General features: G+C 33.1%; 1 pseudogene across 1 annotated transcript; it reads left to right on the top strand.

The window, feature by feature from the left end:
- On the top strand, positions 1-1433 carry LOC143593527 (peroxidase 4-like; annotated as a pseudogene). Its single transcript, XR_013146122.1, has 3 exons — positions 1-347; positions 443-633; positions 785-1433. The product of XR_013146122.1 is annotated as a peroxidase 4-like (transcript).
- Positions 1434-7418: the final 5985 nt, after the last annotated feature.

Raw genomic sequence — 7418 nt, 5'->3', positions numbered from 1 at the left:
ATTTGCATGCAAATCATCCTAGATTAGTTGGTAAGCTGCTCTGGCTGAACTTTCAATTTTCAACCCACACTTCTTCCTATATATAGCAACTCTTTGTTCATCCAACACACTCACTATCATTTAGTTACAAAATGGCTTCTTCTCATATAATCTCCTTTGCATTTCTTGCTTGTATCTTGTTTTTATTGAGCAATACTTCTTCAGCTCAACTCACTCCCTACTTCTACTCGAAAAGTTGCCCTAAGGTTTTTGATGCGGTAGGCTCAGTGGTTCGGGCTGCTGTGGCCAAGGAGAAACGCATGGGCGCGTCCCTCCTTCGGCTTCATTTCCATGATTGTTTTGTTAATGTATGTGATTTAATTTCTCTCTAGTCGACTTAACTATTTTTCCCGAATATACTACTTGTTTTATGATAAAAGTTTAATAACTTTTGTTCTTGTAGGGGTGCGACGGGTCCATTCTACTAGATGACACGTCTTCATTCAGAGGGGAAAAAACGCTGGGCCGAATGCTAATTCGGTTAGGGGTTTTAATGTGATTGATGATGTTAAGAAGAAGGTTGAAGCAGTTTGCCCCGGTGTTGTCTCGTGTGCTGATATCTTAGCAATTTCTGCTCTTGAATCCGTCCTTGCTGTAAGTATATATAACTCCGTGCATTGCTAAATATACTCTATAGTGGAACACCGGAACCTATTACCCTAATCAACCAAATTAATACGAGTCGGTCAATTATAAGCCGATATAAAACACTAGTAATCGATGTTATATATATGTCTACCCGCAGTTAGGTGGACCAGAATGGACAGTTAAACTAGGAAGAAGAGACTCCAAGACAGCTAGCCTTGCGGCCGCCAACAGCGGAGTTATACCACCACCAACATCCACTCTCAGCAACCTCATCAACCGGTTCAAAGCAGTGGGCCTCTCCGCTAAAGATATGGTGGCACTCTCCGGCTCACACACAACCGGACAAGCACGATGCACTACCTTTAGAGCACGTGTTTACAACGAATCCAACATCGATGGTAAATTCGCTAAGTCAAGACAAGCAAGCTGCCCAAGTCGAAGCGGCTCTGGTGACAACAACCTTGCACCACTTGACCTTAAAACACCAACCTGTTTCGATAACAATTACTATGGGAATCTAATCAGCCAAAAGGGTTTGCTCCATTCAGACCAGGTGCTGCATAACGGTGGATCCACGGACTCGTTGGTGGAGCAGTACAACAAACACCCTGAAAGTTTCTTTAAGGATTTTGCGGCCGCAATGGTCAAGATGGGCGATATCCGTCCCCTCACCGGATCCAAGGGCGAGATTAGGAAGAACTGCAGGGTGCCGAATTCATAAGGTGTTTATCAATGTGATTGAATTTGTGATTTGAGTTGTTGTATTTTGTATTTTAAAATTAAGGTTTGAATGAGTGTAATTTTCTTCATGTAATAAAAAAATGTCTTTCTGTTTATTTTATATACATTTGTGAGTTTGAAAATGTTTCAATTTCTTGTGGCAATCATACTTATATACTATTGATGTAGACTCTTTAACCATATGAGATTCTTAACTTTGAATATATAGCGGGTGTGATCAAGAAATAACAACTAATAGCCAAACAATCAAACATTGATAATATATGAATCAAATTAATTAAAGAACACGTAAAAAACGATTGATTGAAGATAACATTCTAATATTACATAAACCGTATAACGATATATATGTATACTATAGTTATGGGCCTATGGCGGTTGTAACCACAAACCGTAGCGATAAAGTCATTACACTACCATGAATTCATGATCAATAATAATCGCTTACAACCCGTCTACTAGTCCAGGCTACAAATAATATTGTTGATGATTTTCTTAGAGGGCTTCCGTTAAGGGTGCTTCGTAAGGTTTTACTATAAAGTTGATATTTGAGGTAGTACATTAAAATGAGAAATTAGATATATTACATAAATTTGAAAGGGTGTATATTGAATAACAACCTAAATTAACACTTATCTTTACAAATTTGTAGAACCATAGATATAATATTTTAAATTATAAAATAAAACTTAAGTTAAAATTAAACTTTATATAGAAGTGGGCTGGGTTGAAAGTCAAATGGCCAGGCTTACTTCAATCACAAGTTGTGTTTTCTGGCTCATTGGTCATTGATCATATTCCTCTCGTTGCTCTATTAACATTTTACATCGGATATGCATGTTTGACAAAACTAGCTGATAAATGTAGCTAGAAGCTGCTAATTAGTGGCTGGTAGCTAGTAGCTGTATCTTTTAATGAAAAATTAGACATATGGTAATTACTGTCACTCGGATGTCACGTGCTTGGTCAATGAGTAAAGAGCTACTTCACAGTGTTAATTTTTTTTAACGACCACTTGGATCACTGAGGGGCTACTGACTTATACAAGCATTTTCAATCCATCATAAGAATTTTAATCCATCATAAGAAAAAAAACACACCATATCACATATGTGAGAAAATTACATGGTCCAACCTGATCCACCCTAAGTTATGTCACAATTACGATTTGAACCCAAGATTTTTCCAAGCCGGCCTTTTTAAGTTTACAAAATAAAGCTATAGAAAGAATAACCAACTCTAGTATAATTTTCAATATATATATATATATATATATATATATATATATATATATATATATTACAATATTTGGTTATGACTGAGAAAATTCCATCTTCAAATTTTACCATAAAATTTTTTACCATCTTGAATATGAATCAAACTACTCGTGTTTCGTTTTTATGAAAGCCTACTTTTTTACGATTTATTTACATATATTAACTATTACGTATTAATAGAATCAACAAGAATTCGAGCCTGAGTCCTTATAGAATTAAATTATATATATATTTTTATAAAAAATTTCAAGATTAACTCAAATAATGAGCTCAAATAAACTTCATATGTAGTTTGATATAAATCTTGACATTCTTACAAAATACAAATTACAACCCTATTGTATAATGTATCTACAATCTATGTAAAAAAGGTCAAAATGACCACGACCGGATTTGGGCCTTTGGGGTTTGTATATGGGCCAATCATTCATGGCGTCAACTCATACACAGAAAGTTGTAAGATATCACTCATCACTCATCACTCATCACTCATCACTCATCACTCATAACTCATAACTCGTGTACGCATATATACCCAAACTTAAAATGTTTTAAATAGCGTTTGTTGATAATTAAAATAAGTTTATAGACTATGAAAAACAACTTTAATAGGAACTTTACCCTATTTTTTATGAATTAGTATTTTAAAAGTTTTACACTTACCAAATTTTAACTTTAAAATTTCATATTCACTTATTTCTGGACTCTAAACTGAGTCTGTGATTGTTTTCCTCCACGATGCTACCGTCTTCCCCATCATGACAGGAATTCTTTCTGTGTTTCTAGGTGCTTCTTAACAAATTAATTATTCGTTTGCTTGGATTTTTGAAAAATTATGGGAAAGTAGTTTTTATATTTATCACCTCATAAATTGTCATTTTGAGTGTGTTAGATGTTTGTTTTCATGGATTAAAACAAACAGAAAGAGAGCGAATGAACAATAGACAAGTTTTTATGTGTTGTATATAAGTCTTTTTCGGTTGAAAATTTGACCCCCCCCCCTTGTTTGTGAAAGTTTGTATACATTTTGAGCTCGCCCCCCCCCCCCCCCCCCCCCGGTGCCTCAGTCCAAGCTTCGCCACTGTTGAGTGACATTGCATTTTTAAGTTTTATATGTCTTAGAGCATTCACAACAAGCTACTAATTCTAAGGTTTGGATCTAGACAACATCAAAAGGACATGAGGGTCAAAAACTTTATTGTAGTGGAGTGAAGTTTGTGGAGACAAGTTCTTCTATGCAAACTTGAGAAGGACTCCATGGTGACCTAACTTTCTCTTTCATTCTCTCACATACATATATACGTACATACATTACATGTATAGTTTTAATATTTTTTAATGAGGTTTGTGAAAGTTTGTTGTTGTGAAAAAAAGGTGGGGTTTTTGAGAAAAATCTTAAATATGATGTGACGATGATTTGGCGGGTTGTATATGTTTTTTGTTGTAGATGCTTATTAGGGCTAAAGCTTTAGTTAATTATTTTCTTACCATCACTTGAACATATTTGATATGTTTTCTATTTTAAAATAGTTTAGCGTAATAAAAAAAAATTGCTTTGCTAATGTAATGCTACATCTAATTACCAAATACAAATTTTATTTCTCATGTACTCCGTATCATATACCAAATGCTCTTGAAGAAATCTGCAACAGTGTACAATAGGCAAGTTTTTATGTGTTCTACATGTACCTGACATTTGAATGATATCACATACTTTTTTAAGGTGACATTATATATTTCTAAATTATGATATTGTATTGTAGAAAAAAAATATAGAAAAGTAGGTTATTTTTTAAGTTGTTTGACTCTTAGCATGCGTTGAGTTGGCACACTGTTAAGTGTTAACTGTTTACATGATTTTTATTTTTGGGGACTGGCCTAATAAAAACCTTTCTGTAAAATCTATAAACAGAAACATGGTGACACCGGTAAAAATTTAGTCTGGAGCCTTCCACGGATCATGAGTTCTCCGTTACAAAAAAACCAGGTATCTTCCGCCCTTGTAAAAATTAACCATTTTTCACTTTTACAAATACCGATCGACATTTGCTCATGGCAAATGTCGAAGTGTTTTGCTCATTCAAAGGTTGGTCACTTGGTCATCGTTTGCTCTAGAGGACAAACCTAAAAGTAAAGAAATTGAACAAGTGAGATTGTTTTATCATTTATTTGTTTTTGAGTATATATATATATTTGAAAGTTAATTAAAAGGTCTAGTAGTTAAAACAATTGCTAAAATTAAGTTCTGAAAATGTACAATTCATGAGAAAAGCTAACCATTTATATAATATAAGTGTTTTATTTAATTATGAAAAGTCAACTACAGGCTTAGGTATTGGAATTACAATTTTCATTAAAAATAATTTTATTATATAATTTATCTTGAGATTGAAGAAAATAAATTTAATTGCATTTACACTTTGCCGGGAACATGGCTGTTAGAGTATTCGTTTTGTTATGATTTTCAAGTTCAGGGGTGTTTGAATGAGTTGATTATTATATAGACTTAAGAATCAGATGTATATAGTTTAATACATTAAATATTTACATGTATTTTATTAAGAATCAAGAAATCAAATTGATAAATAGTACGGTGTACAAAAGTGACTATTTACATCTCAATTTAATTATAGTTATATGTGACTAAACACTAGCTTAGGTATGAATAGAAATGTGCCATTAGTAGCTAGTTGGCGATTACAACACAGTTGCAGCTAGTACTCACTTACCACTTACGCTTAGTTGCCGTAGTCCAAGTTGCAACATATCAAATGAGAATCATAGATAGGCTAATTAAGGAACCTTTACCTTATTTACTTTAACGTTGGTTCTCTAATATATAATATTTTCTAAACGGTAAAAATAACATGTTTATGGATGTCATATGGTTTTAATCACATATGTAGATACACATTATTCTCATTTGAACCTTTACCTTATATACGTGCATAAAAACATACATGTATGTGTTCCATATTTTTACAATCACAAATGAACACATACACATCATGATCATCAGTTGTCAACCCACTATTAACAGTCACCACCACCCCATCCGTAGTTAAAGCTGCATATATCATAGTTATCGCCACACCACTAAACCGTTATGATACAACACCTTTTGTTGTTGGTGTTTGTGTGTGTTTAATTGTATTAAGCATCAAGGATGATTGATTCAAAGAATCTAGGTAAGAAAGAAAACCTTGTTTAAGGACCACATGGGTGAACCCTATGATATACCCTTGATTCCTAAGTCATCCATTATAAGTTAAAAGGACAAATACGATAGTAAGTAGGCTTCAGGGTGAACCCGCCAAACGTGTTGATATGTTACCCCTTGTTTAGAGTAATTTTAGACCTTATAGATAACAATGTTTCAACTTGATATTGTTCGTTCTTTTTATTCATTATGTTAAATCAAGATCAAAGTCAGATGTGCATCTACCGATGGTAGGACTCATCATATTTACTTAGGCTTCTTTAGTGTTCTACTATTGGCCTTGATATGGGCATAATAACAACACCAATTGGCACTTATATCACTATTAAAAAACCTGAGAATCTAAACTCCGTATGGCAAACTTTTGTGTTTGTGTTTGCTTATCTAGATTATATGTGTATTTAAAATGATTGTTTTCATCAAATATGAGATGATGGTGTGGTCATATTTTGTCCGTCTATGAGCTATGATGGTGGTGAGATAGTTGCAATGGTATGATAAAGCGAGATGGTAGCAAAAACCATCTGTGGAGAGGATCAATAGCGGTCAACCGTGGTGAGTAGTGACACGTTAACCGTGTGTTTTTGTAATTTTAACTTTTTTTTAACAATAAAACTTTTCATCTGAAATCTCGCTAAAATTGCATTTTGCAAGCAGTTGAAACCACTACCTCGCTTTTGAAGGTCAAACGCATACCACTAGACTACTAAATCATGAGTTTTTGTAAATCTTAAATAGGAAAAACTATAATAACTTCAAGAAAAAAAAGTAAAAATTAAGAATAAATCATAAATGTGTGTTTAAAGGAAGTTGAGATGCAGGGGGGCAGAATACTATTTGTCTCCCCGACGTGTGCGTGGGCTTTAATTGCATCTCACGTCCTCTTTAAATAAATCTACTCTGACCAATTCAATATAATATAATTTTTATGCATCATTTAATTGCATATATAATCAACTATTTTTAAAATCATTACATTAATCTAGCGATTCCTTAATCAATTAGTTATTCAGGGAATATTTCTCAACATTAAAAAAAATAATTAGAATTCATATGTAACTTTACATCACCATATAAACTAATCAGCATACATGTGGTTTATACAAGTATTTAGGAGTAGAATGGTTTTCTGTTTAAAAAAAACATCTTTACCGAATAATGAACACTAAACTTATATAAACCCAGACGTTTAGATATTCTAGCACTACAAAACCGATGACTTGACCGACATACAAATACCTTAGTGAAGGTGTGGTTCATGTCGGTAATTCGTCAGTGATTACTAACTAACGAATTACAGACAAGTAGTTTGATTACCAAGCATTATCACAGATAATGCTAAGAAAATAGATTAATTACCTCCTTGTTTTATTTTTGACAGCCAAGAGTAACAAAATTCATAAATTAAGTATTAACATCCAGATCCAAAACCTTGATCAACTTCCACAAAATGAGTGAGAAAAAAAAAGCACAAAATAATTTAAACCCTTCTAACTTTAATGATCATATAATCATCTTTTTTTCATAACTGATACATAACAAAAACAAACAAA

This window comes from Bidens hawaiensis, unplaced genomic scaffold, assembly GCF_021521415.1.
Source record: "Bidens hawaiensis isolate Kalapana, Puna unplaced genomic scaffold, B.hawaiensis_p1.1 tig00001685_1, whole genome shotgun sequence".
In the NCBI taxonomy this organism is placed as follows: Eukaryota; Viridiplantae; Streptophyta; class Magnoliopsida; order Asterales; family Asteraceae; genus Bidens; species Bidens hawaiensis.
The sequence above is the reverse complement of the archived record's forward strand: the minus strand, read 5'-3'. Positions and strand labels throughout refer to the sequence as shown.